At 35.6% G+C, this 24,091-nt stretch overlaps 1 pseudogene; it reads left to right on the top strand.

Annotated features, from left to right (window-relative positions):
- Positions 1–23,581, top strand: part of LOC121476755 — a 68,350-nt pseudogene extending 44,769 nt beyond the window's left edge.
- The last annotated feature ends 510 nt before the right edge of the window (positions 23,582–24,091 follow it).

Raw genomic sequence — 24,091 nt, 5'->3', positions numbered from 1 at the left:
AATTTCACTTATCACATATACAAAATGTTCTCCTATCTTGGTAATTAGCACATTTCTTGGTAGCAGCCCAATAAGTAAAAACAGTTTCTTCCTTTATTGTGCTATGGACTTAATCTCAACAGGATGCCCCTCTCTGTCCACTCTAATTAAGAAAACTGGCATATGAAACTTTCTGCAGATGGATTAACAGCAGGGGCTGCTTAGTTTTTCTTCATAGGCTTAATAGTCCTATCAGCAACCCACATCACTTGAAAATCAGGAGGGCTTTCTACACTTCACAAGCCTTCCTGAGCCTCAAGCTTCCTGCCAGTGCTTCCTCTACAATGACTACTCAAATTCCTCTCAAGGTTCTCCAGAATACTCTTCTACATGTCAGGATTTTTTTTTATACCATTTTCTTTTTCTTTTTCTTCCCTGGCTCCTACACACTGTGTTGATCTGGCCAAGAGTTGATTCTTGCTATCTTAACAACAGTCACACATTAGAATTGAAGGCTACTAGATTAAAGAAAATAATGAGCAAAATGGAATAAATCTAGCTTAAAATATTCACCTGATTCACTTTACTTTTTTTTTTAATTTTGCAGACCAATTAAAATGTTTCTGTGTCTTATTGGGAGCCCATAAATGTTTGGGGTTTTTTTTTATTGTTTTTGTTTTTTAACTTTTCCAAGTTTTACCCAACAGAGAAATTTAATATTGGAATAAAATAGCACAGAAGGTTAAAAATGATTAAAATTCCAACTGAATGTTAAATAGATGCAGACACCTTATAAACACTCTTCTTATTGCCTTATTTTTTAGAATAGAAGAGATGATAAAGCTATAAGGAAACAACCTAAGTGAAAAAAAACAGGAAATAGTGAAGGGAAAAGACTGCACTGCATATATATATCTGAAATCATGGTATCAGCAGATACTGGCTTAGTTATACCCAATTTATATTTGTCTCCTATGAAAAAATGGCAAAACAAAAACAAGTATCCCAATTTCATCCCAGCTGCCCCGTTTGGATTTCTGATCTTTCTTTTCTTTTTTGTGAAGACTTAACTAATGCATCCCACTGTGGTTTTCTTAACTTCTGTTAGTGCTGGCTAAGATGGAGCCTCTTGTAGCATAAGTGGAGTTGACCAGCATGTCATGTCTACAACAAGCTCTCAGTGCCTCTGTAGCATCGTGTCTTCATTAATAAGCTGTAAAGACAGATGGAAATATACATGTAAAGACTGATTCCTGTTACTCCTCATTTTCCCATCAAAAACTCTTAGAAAATCTTGAACGGATTTTGCAGGAAAAGATGATACATTCTAATTTTCAGTTAACATGGGCATTAAATATCTCATATACGAATTTAGAATAATCTAAGTATATACAGAATTATATATCAGTCAGGACTATTACTAGTATACAACATAATCTATTTAAATTACAAAGCAAAAGTAACATGATTAAGTGCCTTAACTCTCACCATCTCTAGGAGGACCAGAAAGATGCATTTGAAGGTTGCACAGCCAGGAAGGACATCCAAACACTGCTCCATACGTTGCTTAGATCTTCCCTCTAAAGAACAGGATATTACTATCCTTGGATGCTGAAGGCTGAAAGATGAGTCCATCTCAAGGAAATGCCTTAGACAAAGGTAGCTGTCTCACCTAAATTTGTACCTCACTTTAGAAGTAACCCATATCCAAAGACATAAATGGTATACAAAGCCTAGCCCCCTTATTTCAATTTGGAAAATAATCTGAATTGGTACTTCAACTCTAGAGTGCCCCGTGGGATAAGCCCAGAGTTCTGATTGAATTTTATGGTAACTCAACTTCTCCTTCTCTCCAATTCTGCACCTTTCACTATTTTAAAACTATGGTTGCTCAAAGCACCCCACTCCCAGTAAATTTTGTCTGGTATATCTCCCTATCAAAATCTGCTTCTCAGGGAATCTACCTAAGGCATCAAAGCCGTGACCCCACCAATGTTGCCCTGGTCAGAGACATGATCAGCACCACTGCACTGAGCAATGGCTTCCAGAAACTGCTATTGATATAGCAGAAAGACGAAGTTTTCAATAAAATTGCAATTGCGTATTACCTGTATCCTCAGATTGCTCTCAAGTTAAAGTATCTGTTACAATTTTAGAGATTTGTCATTTTTCTTGGATTAGTGCTAGTAACACACCCGTGCCTCATGACTTGCTATTATCTTAAACATGCTTCCCTTTACTGGGGAGTTACTACAGTATAAGTTCTTTTTCTCCAATGTATAAGCAAGGAACTTTGTTTCCCACCCTCTTCTGCTGCTAAAGGCACAGACTTATGTTCTATGCAACAACAGTTACCTATATCCTAACAAGACTTTCCTCTTAAGGAGAAAATAGAGTACACATTCTAAATTATGAACATTTAAATTAACAATTTTTAATCTTATAAAATTGAAATTTCTACATATTTTATCTTGTGCTATATTAACAATAATTTTGGTCAAATAATATCTGATCATTATTTGTCTGAATTTCTATCTTCAGTGAATTCTAAAAAGGAGAATCTCTACCAGTTCTTTTTCTTCAATGCAACTGCAGTAGAGATGAATCATTCATATTGGAGCAATATAGGGAAGATGGAATTTTGGTGACTGACTTAATTTAATTTTTTAAAATTCATTTTCCTTTGCTAAGTTGATATAAATTCCATGTTCCTGCTAATTTTAGAAATTGCACAGATGACTTCCTTTAGCCAATCTAGCCAAGTGGTTTAGTTTTTGTTTTGTTTTCTAAATGAAAGATATTTCAGAAACCACATATATTTCTCACAGGAGGTACTCCTCCTAAGTATTAAAAGTAATTATGTAATACAAGGTATACTAAAGGAAATCAGATTCTAGTGAAATATTCCTACACAAAATTTTTAACCACAGCTAAGTCAAATAAATATTCTTTATTTATTCTCTGATATTCCTTAATTATATAATGTTATAGATATTTATGTTTCTAATATTCCACCATACTATGCTTCCAAAAACTGTTGTTAAAGTTAGTTATTTTACACTGTATGTTAAACTAACTGAAATTAAAATAAAAGCTTAAAAGCACAGGAAAAAATGAATTATTATAAACTTCAGGTGGAGCACTAAAATAAACAAGTCTTTGATTCAGCAGAGAACAGAAGATACCATTCTTTTAAGACAGAAAAAGAAACTAGCACCCTTTACACAATAAATGTTTACAAATGTAGTAACAGGACTGGCTGGAGGCAACAGAGGAATTGCAACATCTGTCTGTGATATATTTCCAATTCCTCAGTTTTCTCTCGGCAGCTCCAGCTATCTTGGTCCAACGAATCTTTTCAGCTTCAGGCTTAATTACATTCATGCTTCTGAGTACATTCTGACTATGGGAAATCATAATTATATCCAAAGAACTAACTGTCCTGTGACTTTGCACCTTGTCCAAATGCCCAGACCCAAGATTTGTGTTATCCAATATGAGTCCCAGGGCTCCAACATTATTTCTTTATTGCCATAAACCAGAGGGAAATTACTGAGCCCCAATTTTCTACCTGCAACATAGTACTCCTTCCCTTCAAGGTATCTTATTTCTCGAGACTTGGATTCTGTATAAATTCCTTTATTTCCATGGCTCTTGCTTTCCTCATCACAAGCAGATAATTAACTCTATTATTTTGTTCCCAAGCCAATTACTCTCTATTGAGAATATTTAGTAAGTACCTATAATATGGTATTCACTAGAGCTTGCAGATTGTATGTATACGTATTTATAAATAATTAGCTCTTAACACATTCAGTTATAGGACAATTACCTAATCTTATCTTTCTCCACCATTGAGACAATTTTTTTTTTATGCTGTGACTTTTCTGTAGTAAGCTGATCTGTTCCCCCAGTAACTGTGCTACCCAAATTCTGGTGAACTTCAACACTCTTCCATCACAACCCAGAGCAAAGTTCCTATTAATTGGAACTCAAAATAAATAATATATTTAATTACAGTCTGTATGACTTTCATTCAGTAGCCTCAGCACAACTGTCGCTATCCAAAGCAGCTGCTCCTACCAAATCCTTTAACACCCTCCTTCCTCAGGATGATAAACTCTCTCTTGCTACTCTTTGTTTGTCTTACCAATAAAGAAAGAAACTAAATTATTTTACATCAATTTTTAGTGACAAGTTGCTCCATTATGGATCAGATATAACTTAAAGGAAATTATTTGTATAACTTTTTTTGATAGAACCTTTAATTTAAAACATATGCAGAAGTTAATGAATAGTATAAAGAAGCCCTGACCTACCAGTCAACTTCAACAGTTACTAACGTCATCAGCAATCTAGTTTTATCTTTACCTTGTTGGATTACTTGGAGCCAAGGGCCCCAAATCATGTAATTCATCTATAAACAGTTCAGCACACATTTCTAAATGATTAGGATTCTTTATACCATTATCACATCAAACATAACAATAATGCCTCAGTACCGTAATTATCAAGTCAGTATTCACATTTACCCTATTCTTTCTTTACTACTTCTTAAGGTTGCTCTGTATGCATGCATATCCAAACAAGTATACACACTGTACTGAATTGACATGTTTCTGAATACTATTTTATTTTATTTATTTATTTTTAAAGATTTTATTTATTCATGAGCAAGAGAGAGAGACAGAGAGACAGAGAGAGAGAGAGGCAGAGACACAGGCAGAGGGAGAAGCAGGCTCCCACAAGGAACCCGATGCGGGACTTGATCCCAGACCCCAGGATCACGCCCTGAGCTAAAGGCAGACACCCAACCGCTGAGCCACCCAGGCATCCCTGAATACTATTTTAATATACAGGATCACTGCCTTCTTTTATTTTTTGTAACTAAAAATTTTTTGTTGTTGATGAAACTAAATCATTTGTTCCTATGTTTCTCACTATTACAACTTTAGGAGCTTGCTGGATGAAATCTGAAACTGGTCCCTTTACATGGAGGGTAGGAAGAGGGAAACCACTCTGGATAGGTAGGTGGCAGGCTTAATAAGCAAGGAACCTGACACAGGAGGCCTGACTTAAGTGGCGGCAAGGCAAGGAGATCTCCACACCAGCCCGCCAAATTTCAAAAGTTTACACAGAGGCCTTAGCTGGATTCAGTCATATACACTGTCCAGATGGTCTCAAAGACACTGTACTTCTCAAGACTGTCCTTATAGCAGCTCTCACTGTGGGAATGGTGGACATAGTGTACATTCCAAAGACAGGAAAGAGAGTGGGAATCCTATGATTGCTTGGGTCAGCTCACAGGTCAACTGGCTTCTGGATGACCTCTTCCAATGCTCACACAATGGATTTTGCATCCTTGATGTCATTTATTTTCTCCTTCTATTTTCTATATTTCAAATAAACTCATAGATTGGTTGGTTTGATCCAATTCAGATTTTATATTTTGGCCTCAAAGAGTCAGAGGTAGTATTTTATATTTTCTGTTACAGAAATATTGTGTGATGCCTTCTTTTTTTAAAAAAAATATGTTAATATTGATTAATGAGTTCAAATATTGTTAGCACAATCCTTTTCAGCTTCTCTCCTAATAATTTAAGCAGTCATAGACAATCATTTTCTATTTCAATAATTTAATGAGTGGTTACATTATGTTGATATTCCAATTCTATCATACTGCTTTTCCTTTATTAGCTGGGATCCTTAATTTTAAAAAAATTACTTCATCAGTTATTTAGTTGCAGTTTGTATAAGAATGTTAGGATGAAACTTTGAGTTTTTCCTTTATTTCTCAGTTTTCAGGATACTTTGGCTTTCCAGTATCCACCAAATGTGCCTAATAAGTTTTTCGTTACATAACATTATCAATTCATGAATTTATTATCTTATTAATTATTAATTCCAATAATTTGTTCAGTTAATTCCACTTGTTTGGCTGCTCAAATTGCCTTTTCTAACAACAGAAGCCTCTTCGAATTGGACCCCGAATCCCTTTTACATGTTCCTGGTAGCTTTTGATAGATTCCTCGATTTTTTAGAATGTTTCAGACCAATTTTGTGCATTTTTTGCACTATATCTAGATTTGGCTATTTATTTGAGGACCACAATTTTTCTTAATGTATAAGTACAACCTAGGAGACCACAAATCTGTTTCCCAAGGTGCTCACTGTTACTTCGTTGGTCATTGTTTCTAGGCTTTTATATGTCACCAAAAAAGAAAATGGGCATGCATGTGTGTTTATGAAAAATATTTTCCATTGTCTAAGGTGAATGAATAAAAGATTATTGCCTTATAGATAATAAAGGTGTTGAAATATTGTCATGTGCTGGTGGGATATCTTTCTCCTTTTGAACTAAGCTCTCTTATTAACTTCTTATAAGTCAATCTTTTGTATCTTAACTCATCCATTTGTAAAATGAGGAAAGCTATATTTCTTTTCATGTATATGACAGTGTTATGATGATACATTTAGAAAATTCTGGATATGTTCCAAAAATAAAAATGCTGCAGTCAGCTTTCAATCATCAGTAGGCAGCTTGCTCTTTGGTATATATTAGCTTTCAATATTATTGACAAGGAACTGCTAAATGATTTATTTCATTGGCAAAACTTTCTAAAAATGACCTAGAAAAGAAAATGGAGTACATAATAACCATAAGAGTAGTTAAGAGCCAAGGAGAGTGGTTATAACAATCAAAGAGGATGCAGTCACTAACATGTTGTTTGCCCAGGTGCAAAGGGAATAATTAAGGTACCTATTGGATTCCATTGCAAAAAGGATGATACTATTTTGTGCATTAAACAGCAGCATAAGACTCAGGACCTATAAAGACCATTTTGAACAATAGAACCATCTGTAGAGAAGTGTTTGATGACATTTTTGAAGCATCTGTGATGATGGGTCACTCACCCAGACTTCAACTATCTCACCCTCTCTTGAGGTTCAGCGGAGGAACTTTGAAGCAACCCAGTGAATAACTGCTATTGACATTTTCTAAAAATAAGACCTGAGAAAGGAAAGTTTCAACAAACTTCTTCAATTCATTTCAACTCAATAAACATTTTTGAAGGCTCACTAATGTGCACTGTCTATGCTGCTCTTTGCATCTCTCCTATCTATTAAATGTTCTTCTTGCTTCAGATCCCAGTCAGATTTATCCTTCACGCTGCTGATACAATAATCTTTTTCAAACATACTTCTGATAGGGTCACTTCCCCACCTCAAATCCCCAGGATAAAATCCAATAACTTTAGCAAGATACAAAATGTCATTAACAATTCCTCTTCTCCATCTCCTCTGATAGTTCTTACTTATCCTCATGCCCCTGACATACAAAGCTATTTATATATCTTCTGGTGTTGTGCTTGTTTGACTTCTATATGCAATGCTCATGCTGTATCTTCTTCTTGAAATGATCATTCTATCTTAATAGCACAATATAGTAATTGCCCTTCAGATAACTCACATGTTTTCTTCTATACAGAACCTCTCATGATTTTTAAGCTTGCTTAAATATTTGGAGGTTCTCTCCATTAGAATGTAAGTGATTATAATGTAGGAGGCTAAGTCATATGTTTCTTTGTATAACCGACCCTTACTTCTGCAACAGTACCAGTAAAAGTATTTTTTAAATGAGTGATTTACTCATTTAATGAATCCTATAATATATCAAACTGTTTCCCTTCTATCAGAGAAGTCCTTGGTATTTAAAAATTCATACAGAATTTACGTTTAAAGGGAATCTGAAAGCAAACATTTCCTAGTAGAAAGCTTTATAACTGTCTGAAAAGCAAACAATGAATGTGAAGCATGAAATAGATTACACAGAGAAGTTTTATACTTGTCAGGAAGGAGATTGATTAGCTTTCTGGATCTTCAGAATGGTAGTTCATTATTTTATTAGTTTCCAGAACAAAGGAGTTACCCAAATTTAAATCCAAGTAACCAAGGATGCCATAGGCAAATACAAATTGCACTTGCATTGACAGGCTCAGTATCTCATTGCCTCGTAAGGATGCCAAGGCATTATCCAGGCTGTCTTGCTGCTCATGCCATTGTAAAAGCAGAAGACTTGGAATTCGGTGACTTTCCAAAGTCAAATATCTGAAACACGCCCCGAATTTCTGAACTCTTAAGCCATTGTGCTTTTTATAATAATGAGGACTATTACATTATAAATAATACATATCACAGTAAAGCACTAAAAAGGTGCTTTTTAGATATTATTAGCTTTAAAATTTAAAAATTCATTACTGACCAGCATTTTACTTTTAAACTCAAAATTAATCAAAATTATTGTTACTTTTTCTTTTGTCCATGCATATTTAAAAACCTATTCTTTTATACTGTTTTTCCAAATTGAATTATGTTTCAGACCTCCACATAAAAGCAGCTCTAGAGTTCTTTATAAGAGGCAATCTGTTTGATGACCATATTAAAGAAATTGCATTTGTCTTACAGCACTGAGTAAGATGATTACATTACAAACAAATTACTGGGGGGAAAATGAAGCAACCAACTCTTTATATAAGGTTTGAAAGTAAACAAATAAAATATAAGTGGGTAAAAATATCAGAAGAAAGGTGACGAGAAAGGTAAAAGAAAATAGACATGAATGAAGCATTATGATGTTTAATACTGCTGATAAAAACTAAGTAGAGGAAATAGAAATAAAAGTGATATTGATATAATAAGAAAATATTTTTATATGTGAAATCATTGTAAAAAAGTAATAGTGATTTGTCAAGCTGACAGTTTCAAACAATATCAGATAATACTAAATACTATCACTGGTATAAGAAGTATAATCTCTGAAGAATTTTAATACATTTTAGAATAACACTCATCTACTGAAAATACAGTGATGCAAAGTCATTTGTAGGAAGAGGGCAAAACTGGAAGACCTCTCACATAAATTCTTTACAACATAGATATAGATAAAGGGAAGAAATCAATATAATAATAATGTAATATGACATATAATATAATGTTCATATGAATAATACAATATAGCAAAAGTGATGGTTCATTCTTAAGTTAAATACTTATATCAAGTTATCTGTATTACCAAGCATGGATCTTTGTAAGTTACCTGCTTGGTGATATAGACGCTTTGATAGAAGGATAAAGCCAACAAATATATTCTCCGAGGATATCCTTTAATAATAATGCCTTCTTCTTTTAACTAGTTATTAACATCATTGTATTGGTGGGGTTCCCTCCCCCCTCCATTTACAATTCTGCTACACTTGTGATTTAATTATATCATGAAAATGGCCTGTAAAATTCACAGTTTCTTGTTTAGGATATTGTTCTAATGACTCTCTACTCCCCTGAACTTGCAAACTAGTAAATTTAAAGTTATGTTCTTTCTTCCATCATAGAATTTCCCTGTCTGGAAATTACTTATACAAGGTGTGTTTAAGTAGCAATTCTCTTCCCAAGATTTCTGTGGCTGCTGATTTGTTACAAAGGCTGCTAATTCATCTCTGCTCCCTTCCAATGAGTTTAATAATATCTCCAATGAGAAGCAATTTCTTCTAATAGAGAGTATCTTACTCACTGTGCTCTGTACTGGGTAATATTAAAAATCTTATTCATTTAAACTAATAATTTTCCTTTCTTTAGTATATGCTGGAAAACTAATGAAAACTACATTTAAAAATAATATTGGAGTCAATGTCATGTTTTTCATAATAAATTTCCCAAATTTAATGCATAAAATATTGAGAGCCTGAGGTATACTTTTAATATTATAAATCTCTCCTTGCAAAATGAACTCTAAGAATTCATTTTTAAGCCAGGTGCTAAGGTTAGGAAGATGTACAAAATCATGAATCTTCAAATGCTTAAGGTAAACTATGCAGTATAAATAGAAGAAGCTTGCATTACATTGTTAAAGGAATTTAAAACACGAAAAGATAGATTTTTTCCATGTAGATATAAAAGCTTCTCTATTTTTGAAGATACGGATTCATTAGTAGTTATATGACTATAGTATTTGATTTTTCTTATGCTTCTTTTACTGCACTGAAAATTATTATGAGTAAGTCAATGGTGAATTTACCAAGGCCATCATAAGAAATTTGATGTTTTGGGAATGAGATATTTATCACTTCAGTAGAAGTGAACTAGAAGTTTACTTGTTTATAAGGTTATCAACTCATATTTTCCCCCGAATTGAGAATAATAGAGGTACCATAACTGATATTCATTATCTACCACATTTAAATAATCTAATACAAAACTTAAACATGTTAATGTATGATATACAGGAAATTTATTCTACTCTGTTTATAAGTTGGACTTACCACAGTACCAGAATTTTCATGTTTATATTATTTTTTACAGATTTATTTATTTACATGAGAAAGAGTGTGTAGGAGGAGGGATAGAGGGAGAGGAGATAATTCTCAAGTAGACTCCCACTGAGCACAGAACCCAACACAAGGCTGGATATCAGGATCCTGAGATAAGGACTTAAGCTGAAATCAAAAGTTGGATGCTCCACTAACTGAACCATTCAGGTGCCCACATGTTTGTATTATTGAATTTTTTTTTTCCAAAGCACACTGGCACTTCGTTAGATGTATAATCAAATCTCATAGTATATGACAAACTCTGGACAGGGATTTTCTGACATGTTCATTCACTGCCATATCCTCAGCACCTAGGATAGTGCCTAACACATAATGGGCTCAGAAAGTATTTGTAGAATAAATAAAAAGTTAACAAATGTCTGTCAATTTACAAGCAGATTAATTACCATATACAATTAAATCTTAAAAATATTTTTTTCTATGACAAGCAGAATACATTATTACTACCCTGTAAGAGTTCATCTTAGACTGTTGTTAGAGTTAAAATCCGTAGCATGTAAGTGTATGAGACTCCAATATTTGCATCACTAATAGTTACCAATATTCAGTCAAGATACCTAAACAAAGACTAAATCACATTGATTCTGGCCATGGAACATAACCAATCAAGTTCTGATGTCCATAAGGTCCAAGGATGCTTTTATCAAAATCTTAAAGTCAATAACAACTCCATCCCCACTGTGCAGTAATCCTGCATCATACAGCAAGTATTAGCCCTAGCCCCCTACTTCCTTCCTCAAATTCTGTTCCTATTTGTGATGGTTAATTTTATTTGTCAGCTCAACTGTGCTAAGAGATGCCCAGAGAAGTGGTAAAATTTTATTTCTGAGTGTGTCTGTGATGATGTTTCTGGAAGAGATTAGCTTTTGATTCAGTAGACTGAATAAAGGGAGCCACTCTCACCAACATGGGTAAGCATCATCCTACCTTTTGAGGACTAGAAGGGAACAAAAAAGTAGAAGAAAGGTAAAAGGTAAATTCATCTCTCTTCCTGATCTGGGATATCCATCTTCTTCTCAGGACATAGGAGCTCCTGATTCTCTGGTCTTCAGACTCTAAGACTCACACCTGTAGCCTTCTGGTTTTCAGGCCTTTGATCTCAGACTGAGAGTTATACCAATTGTTCCTCTGCTTCTCAGGCCTTTGGATTCAAACTGAATTGTATCATCAGCTTTCCTGGATCTCTAGCTTTCAAATAGCAGACTGTGGGACTCCTCAGCCTCCATCACAAGGTGAGCCAATTCCTATAATAAATCTCCTTTATATTCCTTTATATATAACCTATTGGTTCTTTTCCTGTGGACAACCCTGAAAAATAAACATGTTACTTGAGGTACGTTCTCAATTCCATTTTCTTTGTTCTCTCTTGAAATCTCTCCCCTTTACTTGCTGGAACTTTATTTTCCATTGCAAATAAAATATTATGAATCTCTTCTTGAATCACATCCCCTTTACCTGATTGCCTGCCAAGGATATTGCATCCCTGGTATGATTTATGTGGAATATTGATCAATTTAGAAAGGTTTATGTTAGGGGCACCTGGGTGGCTCAGGCTGTTGAACGCCTGGCTCTTGGCTTGGCTCAGGTCATGGTCTCAGATTGTGGTCCAGCCTTGGCTGGGGGCTCCATGCTCAACGGGGAGTCTCCTTTGGATTATCTCTCCTTCTGTCCCTCCCCCTGCTTGTACTCTCTCTCTCTCTCAAATAAATATATTTTTTAAAATCTTTAAAAGAAAAAAAAACAGGAAGGTTTATTCTAGGCCATGTAATGAAAGTGGGTATGGCCACTCTTAGGATCTTTTAAATTAACAATACTGAGGGGTAAGTAAGCTTCATATATGAGTTAGCGTGGAATTAAGAACAACAAACCAAAGATACCTCAAAACATCCTTTCTCACTATTTATTGCATCCTCAGGTTTCAATTTTTATCAATTGGTTGTCTTGGCTTACAGCTCCTTTCTGTTCCAGTTCTTTACCATTGTCCTGGGAACTTCCTTTTCTTCTTTATTGGACTATACCTGTATTACTCAGACTCAGGTCAGGTTAAGAGAAATCACAGAAATTATTTCTGTGAGAATAATACTAACATCAGGGATTGGATACATAAGCTGGAAGAGCAACCAGAGAAGTGAGAAAAGCAGCATTTAGCAAAAACCAAAAACCTCTGCCACTTACTTTTGATGAAACAATGGAAGGAAATAAATTTTTTTTTAGATTTTATTTATTTATTCATGAGAGTACAGAGAGAAAGAGGGAGAGAAAGAGAGAGAAGCAGAGACACAGGCAGAGGGAGAAGCAGGCTCCATGCAGGGAGCCCGATGGGGACTTGATCCCAGGACCGAGTCAAAGATAGATGCGCAACCACTGAGCCACCCAGGTGTCCCTAGAAGGAAATAATTTTTACCCGTGCTCAGAAACTGAGGTTTTCCAGAAACTGCTAGAACCATAATGAGAGTGGGAAATAGGGAGATTCCCTATAGAAACTGTGATCACAAAGGAACTGTCTTTTGTAGTTTAAAACAAACAAACAAACAGATAGAGTCATTGCTGGACATACCACCTTAGAGAGAGCAAGCTTCATGGTCCTCCCAACCTCCAAGATTCTGCTGACAGCTTCCACTGGCTGTACCTACCAGGAAGCCAATTTTCAAAGAAGCCTGGAAATTGGAGAAAGCTGACATACAGAACAGAGCTGAACAGGAACAGGGAAGAGATGAGAACAAACATGCAAAGGGACAGTATAATAGGCTTCATAGATAATGAATGTTTTTTTTTTCTTCTTTTTCTTTTTAAAGATTTTTTTTTTAATTTTTATTTATTTATGATAGTCACAGAGAGAGAGAGAGAGGCAGAGACACAGGCAGAGGGAGAAGCAGGCTCCATGCACCGGGAGCCCGACGTGGGATTCGATCCCGGGTCTCCAGGATCGTGCCCTGGGCCAAAGGCAGGCGCCAAACCGCTGCGCCACCCAGGGATCCCAATATCCAAAATATATAAAGAACTCATACAACTAAATAGAAAACAACAATAATCAATCTAAATAGACGTTTTTCCAAAAAAGACATAAAGATAGCCAACAAGTACATGAAAAGACACTCATCAAGGAAATGCAAATCAAAACTGCATGAGTTATCACCACATCTGTCAGAATGGCCCTTATATATTAAACAAAACAAGCACAACCCAAAAACAAAAAATAACAAGTGTTGGTGAGGGTGTGGAAAAAAGGGAACCCTTGTGCACTTTTAATGGGAATGCAAAATGGTGCAGCCACTATGGAAAGAAGTATGGAGGTTTCTGAAAACATTAAAAAAATAGAACTATAATTTACCATATAATCCAGCAATTCTGCTTCTGAGTATTTATCAGAAGAAAATGATAACACTAATTCAAAGGATATGTATTCCCATTTCCAATTTAGCATTATTTAAAATAGCCAACATACAGAAACATTAAATATAATGCTAATATATTGCAAAAATTTTCATGAGGAGCCTAAATATTCATTTAGATAAAGCAGAGTGAGTATACATGCAGATGTGATGATGGGGTTATGTACTCTTTTGAATAAGCAATCACTCCTTAATTATTGAATAATCCTTGTTTTACTGGGTTGGACAATATTTTTAAAGTTAAATGTCACAGCCACTCTTGCAATAGCTTTTGCTACTGAGAGTAAGCATGATTCATTGTCTGTGATCAGTTAAACAGAGCCTTTTCTCCTTTACCCATCCTTCTGTCTACTTCCTTAGAACGAGGAAGAGTAGACTGAATCTTCATCAGGAATCTTGTCTCTCTGATACACAGAGAATAGAAGACACTCATTCATTTCTAGTATGAAGACACCAGAAGCAAACATGAACTACCTTCTTCCGGGTATGTTTTACTTGAAAGAAAAATAAGGGGCAGCTCGTGTGGCTCAGCAGTTCAGCGCTGCCTTCAGCCCAAGCTGTGAGCCTGGAGACACGGAATCGAGTACCTATGTCGGGCTCCCCTGCATGGAGTCTGCTTCTTCCTCTGCCTATGTCTCTGCCTCTCTGTCTCTCATGAATAAATAAATAAAAATCTTTAAGAAAAAAAAAAAGAAAGAAAAATAAACTTCTAACTTATTTATGCATGTTTCTGGTGTTTACTAAACACAATTTTTTTAGTAGACATAATTTGTAAGTGAGAGGTTTGTAGTGACACAAAGTAAAATGTGACTGAACAAAGGTAGTGAGGAGGCATCACATAGGTATAAACCAAGAAAGAGTCGATGTATTAGTACTACTAGTACTACTACTACTACTACTACTACTAAGTAATATTTGGTCAAACCTTTACTTTGTGTATATTTAAAAGCAGACTGCATGTTTACTGAGAATTTGAAACTAAAGAAAATGATAAGAAATGTTTAGAGCATTCTATATGATACCTCCTTTAGGCTTTATTCAGTAAAGTTCTTCAAGAAAAACATGAATTCAGATAAAGTTATCAAGGTTGCAAGCAAAAATGAAAGGAAATAACTGTTTTGATAGTGGGGATGTACTCTGCCCATGCCCTACAATCAGAGTTCATCGAGAGTCCTATAATTTGGAGCCAAGCACAGGGAAAAAAGCCAACTGTTACTGTTCTGTAGCCCAAACTGGAGCTCTTAAAGCAGTTATTGCAGAAAATTAATCTTACCAGGAGAGAAACCGTATGCAATAGACTTAAGGCATCTTCCACTGATAATCCCTGCCATATATTGAGATTGAGCTTACCCATGATGACCATATTAAAATATTTTCTTCTTAATTATAGTTTTATATAGTTTCAGGATAACTGCCAATATGAGGCTTGAGAAGATAAATGGAACATAATTGTCAGTAAGTAAAACATGAGAATCTTTGTGCTTCAAAAGCTGTATCTAGACAACTTCTTGGTTGTAATTAGTCACACAAGGAATTGCCCAGAAAGTAAAGGCAACCTTATAGGATTTTGAGAATATTAACTACAAAAATATTTAAAACTTGGCTCTCCTTGTCTACCACCCCCCTTACACACACACACACACACACACACACACACACACACCTACCTTTGCATGTGATACAGCCCTCAGAACAATCATAAACTCCCAAAACTAAAATACTCTTTGAAGTGTGAAATGTCCTGTAAAACCCCTTCTTCCTCAATAAGCATCTCACAATGAATTACAAAGGTAATTAATAGTGAAGAAACATTTTATTTATGATGCAGAGACACATGTACAGAGGAAAACAAAGTCCTTATTCTATTACCAAGGTAAGAGACCTCATAAATGGGTTTTGAGCATTGTTCTGAGTCAGTGCCTGGCATGTTTTCTGTCCTCCTCTTTTCTGATTGGGAAAGGTGTGTGTGTGTGTGTGTGCGTGTGTGTGTGTGAGAGAGAGAGAGAGAGAGAGAGATTGATTTTCCTGTACATTCTCTACTATTGTATATTGGGTGTATATGAGCTGGAATCCCTAGAATGTAGAGCTCATCAATGTTTTTTCTTCAAGATTTTATTTTTAAGTAACCTCTATACCCAAAGTGGGGCTTGAACTCACAACCTTGAGTCACATGTTTTACCAGCCAGCCAGGCATCCTTAGCCACCTCTCCTACCCCCCATTAATATTTTAGGAGCCTCACCCAGGTATACTTGACATACAGTAAACTGCATGTATTTAAAGTGTACGGTGTGGTAAGTGTTGACATCTGTATGCACGAAAATGAAATCATCACTGCCGCCAAGATTCTGTACTTACCCATCATTTCCAAGTGTCCTCATCCCCCTTTGTTACCCTGCTCCCCTACCCCAACATACCACCCATTCCTCCATTCCCCAGCAAGCACTGAATTGCTCTGACACTGTACATTAGTTCGCATCTCCTAGGATTTAATATAATTGAATTGTGTAATATGTACCCTCTTAAAAATTAGGCTTATTTCACTCACTATAATTATTTTCAGATTTGTCGATGCAGTATGTGTTCAAGAGGGCTTTTTTAAAAAGCTCTTCGTTTTTTCCCCGTATCTGATTAGTATCTGATTGGATAGATTTTTCCATCCACCTACTGATGGACATTTGGGTTGTTTCCAGCTTTTGGCTGTCACAAATAAAGCTGTTATGAACATTAAAAAAAAAAAAGAGAGACGAGATACATTGTGTTCTACTTTATACCTTCCTTCTCCTCATATAAAACAATATCCAGATGAGATGGAAAGGATTATTCAGTGACCTCATATTTTGTTTTTTGTTTTTTTTATTTTTTTTGTTTGTTTTTAAATATTTTATTTATTTATTCATGAGAGACACAGAGAGAGAAAGGCCGAGACACAGGCAGAGAGAGAAGTAGGCTCCATGCAGGGAACCTGACGTGGGACTCAAGCCTGGGGCCTCCAGGATCAAACCCTGGGCTGATGGCAGCACTAAACCACTGAGCCACTGGAACTGCCCCGTGACCTCATATTTTAAATCAAGATTTTATTATTTCTCAGACTTTGGCCTAAGGTCAAGTGTGAAGATTTTGACACACAGGTAACTGTCATAGACATTACTAGCTGCTAATCCAATATCCATTGTCCTATCTTTCACAGACATAGACTCCCTCTGTTATGAGCATTACCCTGTGCCCAGTCTTCCATGAAATGGAGAGATGATAAACTATAAGTAAAGAGAATGAGTGTAGGCTTCTTGTGAATTCTTTTAAAGGGAGCTGATTTAGTAGGGGATATGTACTTTTCTTTTTGTCCTTTCTATTTCTGCTTGGAATTCAGAAATTATCATTGGAAATCTTGTAATCACTTAATGCCCAGAGTCAAACTTGAGAGTATAAGCCATTTATCAAGAACAGGAAAGCAGAAAAGAGGAATACAATTCTGTAATTACTAAGGAGCTTCCATGGCATCTCAGCACTTTGTCCTCACAGACTTTTATATAGGTTAAAAAATATAAAAGTCGGGGGAGGGGGAACTCATTGCTTCAGTCACAGTTTGAAGACTTCTTATTTCACTGGTAAAACAAAAACTGAAAAAAGAACACTACATCAGTTCTTTTCTTATGGCTTTTGTTTTACCAGTGAAATAAATAAACTCTTCAGCTGAGAGTGAGTAGGGAATTTGAAGAAATGGGGATTTGGAAAGAATAGAGATATGAAATAAATTTTTAGGAGAACAGAAGAATAAGTGGACCAAATGTTTTATATATGTGATAGAAACGTCAAGCAGCACTAAAGCCCAACTGAGTTTAGCCACAGATTTAAATTGAAACTAGTTAGCAAAACTAGTTAGCAAATTTTCATCAGCCAACATTAACTAGAGTGGACAGAAAACTAGAATTAACCTCTTGTTGTTTTGCTGGTATTAAGAGGCAAGAGTGTGACTCACTGCTTATTGCTCATATCTGTATTGTATCACATTGAAACATACTGAGAGGTATATCTTGTTGAATAGTCGCTACTATTGCTATGGAGCAAACCTACTAGGCTGACCTCTTAAAGAGTTTGCAGCTCCTCATGAGCTACTCTTTTTCAGGCCAATTAACTTCACTTAGAGTAATAACTAAGTAATTTCATTTAGAGTAATAATGTAAAAAGTTAGTGGTTTATTTACTATCTTCCAAAGAGAATGCAGATAGGGAAAGTGTTTGATGCACAGTCATATTCAATCCACCTATTCATACATACATCCTGCCCTATAAAAATGCAGAGATAGCAATTGCACTTATGGAGTGAGATTCTTATTTATAATGCCTTTACTAGAGCAATGAGAACTAGTTTATATTGAAATTTTGTTTTGAAACATTCATAAAAGTTTCAGGGAAAACAACCATTTATCTGCTTGTTCTTTCCCATTCAGTTTTATTTGGTATGAAATTTCTACCTCTTACATTGAAAATTATATAAATTCTAACTTGCTTAGCACTCACCAATTCTTATGTCTTGGTTGATTTTGTATTGTTAAAATGAAAAGTATATGTTTGAGCTATATGCAAAAGAATGAAACTGCACCACTTTCTAACACTACACACACAAAAAGAAACTCAGAATGGATTTAAGACCTAAATGTGAGACCTGAAACCATAAAAATCCTAGAAGAGAGCACAGGCAGTAATTTCTCTTCTATTGGCCATAGCAACATATTTCTAGACATGTCTTCTAAGGCAAGAGAGGCAAAAGGAAGAAATAAAACTATTGGTACTACATCAAAATAAAAAGCTTCTGCACAGCAAAGGAAATAATCAACAAAACTAAAGACAACCTACTGGATGGGAGAAAGTATTTGAAAATGACAATCCAATAAAGGGTTAGTATCCAAAATATATAAAGAACCAACACAAGTTAACACCAAAATAAAATCCAATTTAAAAAAAAAGCAGAAAATACAAACAGATATTTTTCTAAGGAAGACATATGAATGGCCAACAGACACAGGAAAAAAATGCTCAACATCACTCATCAGCAGGGAAATGCAAATCAAAACCACAATGTGATATGACTTCAGACCTGTAAGAATAGCTAAAGTAAAATGCACAAGAAATAAGTGTTGGCAAGGATGTGAAGAAAAAGGAACCCTTATATACTGTTGGTAGGAATGCAAACTGGTGCAGTTACTGTGGAAAACAGTTTGAAGATTCCTCAAAAACATAAAAATATAATTACCACATGGTCCAGTAATTCTACTACTGGGTATTTACACAAGGAATATGAAAACTCTAATTTGAAAAGATATATGTGCCTCTATGTTTACTGCAGCATTATTTATTATAGCTAAAGTATAGAAGCAACCCAAGTGTCCATGATAAATGAATGGATAAAGAACAGGTAGCACATGCATATATAAAATGGAATATTACTTAGTCATAAAAAATGAAACCTTGCCATCTGCAACAACATGGCTAGATTTAGAGGGTATAATGCCAAGTGAATTTAGTCAGAAAATGAGAAATACCATATGATTTCATTCATATGTAGAGTTTAGGAATCTGTAAAACAAAGAAAAAGGCAAAAATGCAGACTCTTAAATATAGAGAATAAACTGATGGTTAGTAGAGAGGAGGTGGGTAAGGGATGATTGAAATAGATGAAGGAAATTAAGAGTATACTAATCATGATGAGCACTGAGTAATATGTAGAATTGTTGAATCACTACATTGCACACAGAACTGTGTTTCCCATGGGAAACAGAACTGTATATAAATTATATTGCAATTAATTTTTAAATTAAAAATATATGTTTAATTTCTTCTACAAAGAAAAAGTGTAAAAAAGTATTTAATTCAGTGTAAAGCAGAACTGTACTTTTCAAGAAACATCTCAACTTTGACTAGAGCATATTTTCTAATTTTTTTAAAAGATTTTATTTATTTATTCATGATAGACACACAGAGAGAGGAGACATAGGCAAAGGGAGAAGCAGGCTCTCCACAGGGAGTTTGATGCAAGACTCAATCCCAGTACCTCGGGATCATGAGCTGAGCCAAAGGCAGATGCTCAACCACTGAGCCACCCAGGTGCCCCTGACCACAGCATTTAACTGGACTAAAGACATTAAAAAAAAAAAAAAAAAAAAACACTGAATTTTCAGGATTTTGTTCCATAGGTAAGTGAGTGTTACTAGGTAATGGGCTTGATCATTCTAAAGTGTTAAGTTGCTGAAATACAAACAAAGAACAAACAAACAAAACAGGCCATTGTCATTGTACCAGGAAGAAGTTTGATATTGGCTATACCCATTGGCTAATATTTTCTTAATCATATAACTGAAACTCAACATTTACTGATTTAATATAAGCATATTTCTAATATAAGGAGCACTTCTGGAAGTTGATCCTCAAAATTCAAGTTTTGAAAAATGTCCTAAAATTAAAAAAAAAAATCCAAAACAGAAATACATGTCTTTATATACTTGGTTGAGAACGTTTTCTGAATAGGTGAGAAAAAAAATGAAAAAAAAAAATATGAATTAATTTTACTGACAACAGCTAAAATTTTAAGAGTGCCTGTCTCTGTAAAGTAGATGAATGAAGTAGCATCTATAAATAAGCAGGGAATATTTGGGTAAAAATGCCCTGAAGCAAAAAATAAGCTGTTAAATTAATAATGGCATTTATCAGCAGTAACTATTTTAATTATCATTGGTCTTTTACTTAAAATTTAAGATTACTGAGGATTAATAAGACATCAGTTCAAATTGTTCCAGGTTTTGATATGAACTTGACTTACTGGATAAATATTATGCATGAAATTACACATCTTATCTAGTCAGGGTAAGTCAAATCTTTACATGATGTTTTTGTGATAAGTTTATAGAAAAGACTTGGTAATACCCCCTGAGGTTTATGTTGAGTGCATAAATTTGAAGCATCATTAGTGTAGAAGATAATACTCAGGTTTCAGAGTTCTGTAACTTGGAAAATAAACTGAGACATAGGTTTAATATTGGTCTCATTTAATTTTGCAATTAAAATATGTTCAATATTAACAAAATTAATAAACTTGCACCCTGACTCATCAAGAACACAAAAAAAAAAAAAAGAGAGAGAGAAAGCTCAAATAAATAAAATCAGAAACAAAAGAGAGAATTAACAACTGACACCACAGAAAAACAAGGGATTATAAGATAATACTACAAAAATTATTTGCCAACAACTAGATAACCTAGAATAAATGGATAAATTTCTAGAAATATACAGTCTTCCAAAACTGATTCAGGAAGAAATAAAAAGTCCAAACAGAACAATTACTAGTAACAAAATTAAATCAGTAACCAAAAAACTACCAAAAAAGTAAAAGTCAAGGACCAAATGTATTTACAGGTGAATTCTATCAAACATTTAAAGAAGAGTTAATGCATATTCAGCACAAACTACTCCAAAAAAATAGAAGTGGAAGGAAAGCCTCCAAATAGAGTCTATAAAGCCACCATTACTTTAATACCAAAACCAGAGAGACACCACAAAAGAAAACTACAGGCCAATATCCTGATAAATACAGATGCAAGAATCCTTAATAAAATAGCAAAAACAATATTTAACAAAACATTACAAGGATTATGCACCATAATCAGGTGGGGATTATTCTAGAGATGCAAGAATATTTCAATATTTGCAAATCAACCAATGTGATGAACCACATCAACAAAAAGAAGGATGTAAATCATATGATCCTGGCAACAGATGCTGAAAAAGCATTTGTGAAAATCTGACATCCATTTATGATAAAAATTCTCGACAAAGTGGGTTTACAAGGAAATGCCTCATCAAAATAAAGGCCATATGTAAAAGAAAACAAAAACAAAACCACAACCCACAGTTAACATTATTCTCAATGGTGAAAAACTGAGAGCTTTTCCTCCAAGATCAGAACAAGGCAAAAATGTCCACTCTTGTCACTTTTATTCAACGTAATACTAGAAGTCCCAGCCACAGAAATCACATAAGAAAAAGAAATGAATCATCCATATTGATAAAGAAGTTAAACACTCATTATGTGCAGATAACATACATAGAAAACCTTACAGACTCCCCAAAACAACATCCAGAAACAATAAATGAATTCAGCAAATCTGCAGGATAGAAAATAAATACCCAGAAATAATTAATGTTTCTATACAATAATAGTGAAGCAGCAGAAAAATAAATGAAGAGAACAGCTCAAATTACTGTTGCATGAAAAACAAACAGAAAACAAGCTAGGGATAAGTGTAACAAAAGAGGTAAAGGCTTATTATACTCTGAAAACTATAAAATACTGATGATTGATGAAAGAAATTGAAAATAACACAAATAGAAAGTGCATGCACATGAACTGGAAGAATATTGTTAAAATGTTGATAATAGTCAAAGCAATTTATGATTCAATGCAATCTCTATCAAAATAACATTTTTCATAAAACTAGAACAAATAATACTAAATGTTGTAAAGAATCACAAAAGGCCCTAGATACCAAAACAATCTTGAGAAAGAAGAACAAAGCTGAAAATATTACAGGTTTTTAAATATTTATTTATGGTTCCCAAACTTTCCTGCACCTCGCAATCCCTGGAGCGTTCCCAAAACTTCTGACTCCTATTTTGTACCTCCAGAAACTGTGGTTTCATTGGTCGGGGATCTGCTCTGGGCTTGGAGTGTGCAAAAGATCCCCACGTGATTCCAAGGTGCAGCTACGTTTAGGAAGCACGGAGAAAGCACACAGCCAAATAGCCCCTAAAGAAGACAAACCAGTAACAGACCATTTGTTTGTGACCATGAAGGCTGTGGCAAAGCCTTTGTCAGGGACTACCAGCTCAGCCGCCACACTCTGATTCACACTGGGGAAAAGCCATTGGTTTGTCCAGCTAGTGGCTGCGATCAGAAATTCAACACAAAATCAAACCTGAACAAACATTTTGAACGCAAACATGAAAATCAACAAAAACAATATGTATGCACTTTTGAAGGTTGTAAGGAGGCCTTCAAGAAACCCCAGCAGCTGAGAAGCCATCAGTGCCAGCACACCAGCCAGCTGCTGTCCAGGTGTGCTTGTGCCCATGGAGGTGTGGGAAACACCTCACCTCACCCAGCAGGCCGAAGCCACACGGGAAGCTCCACCAGGGCTGTATGTGTCAAAAAGACAAATGTTCCTTTGTGGCCAAAACATGGACAGAGCTTCTGAAACATGTGAGAGAAACCCATAAAGAGGACATAAAATGTGAAGTATGCCAGAAGACGTTTAAGTGCAAGGATTACCTTAAGCAGCACATGAAAACCCACGCCCCAGAAAGGGACGTGTGCCGGTGTCCAAGAGGAGGCTGTAGCAGAACCTACACGGCCGTGTTCAACCTCCAGAGCCACATCCTCTCTTTCCACGGGGAGAGGCGCCCATTCCCTTGTGAACAGGAAGGCTGTGGCAAAACATCTGCAATGAAACAAAGTCTCACTAGGCATGCTGTTGTGCATGACCCTGACAAGAGGAAGCTCAAAGTAAAACGATCTGGTGAAAAACGGAGTTTGCCTCTCGTCTCAGTGGCTATATTCCTCCTAAAAAGAAGCAAGAACAAGGCTTATCGGTGCCTAAGAATGGAGAGACCCTGAACTGTACCGAAGACAAGGTGCTCTCGACAGTTGCAATCCTTACCCTCAGCTAAACCTCACATTGCTTTGTTTAAACGACTACACATGAGCGAGCTATTTCCTCTCAGAACCACGTTTTTCTTTATTAAAATCACTGATGCACATCTGAAAAAAAAAAAAAATTTCCTCCAGGAGGAGCCCCTGGGTGGCTAAGGGGGTTAAGCATCCCACTCTTGGCTTTGACCCAAGTCATGATCTCAGGGTCCTGGGATAGTCATGGGTCGGGCTCCATGCTCAGTAGGGAGTTGCTTCTCCCTCTCCTTCCCCCTCTGTCCCTTCCCCCACTCATATTCTCTCTCTCTCTCTCTAAAGATTTTATTTATTTAGAACTATTTTCTCAGGCAGCCCTGGTGGCCCCACGAGTCACACCTCGGGCTCCCTGCATGGAGCCTGCTTCTCCCTCTGCCTGTGTCTCTGCCCAGCCCCCTCTCTATCTCTCATTAATAAATAAATTTAAAAAAACTATTTTCTCCAACTGGTTAGTTTGGTTAGTCTGACCTGTGCTTTTTCTGCCCGGTGCTTGGGTGTGAGCCGTGGCAGCCATTTGGACAGGCAGTTCTGTTCCTGCTAAGGTTGAGGAGGGGTACCATCCTCCTGGGGCTCTGTGACAGTTATAAATCAGAAAATCAGGT

Source organism: Vulpes lagopus, chromosome 16 (assembly GCF_018345385.1).
Source record: "Vulpes lagopus strain Blue_001 chromosome 16, ASM1834538v1, whole genome shotgun sequence".
Taxonomy (NCBI): domain Eukaryota; kingdom Metazoa; phylum Chordata; class Mammalia; order Carnivora; family Canidae; genus Vulpes; species Vulpes lagopus.
Note: the sequence above shows the minus strand (reverse complement) of the source record. Positions and strands in the feature narration are given on the sequence as shown.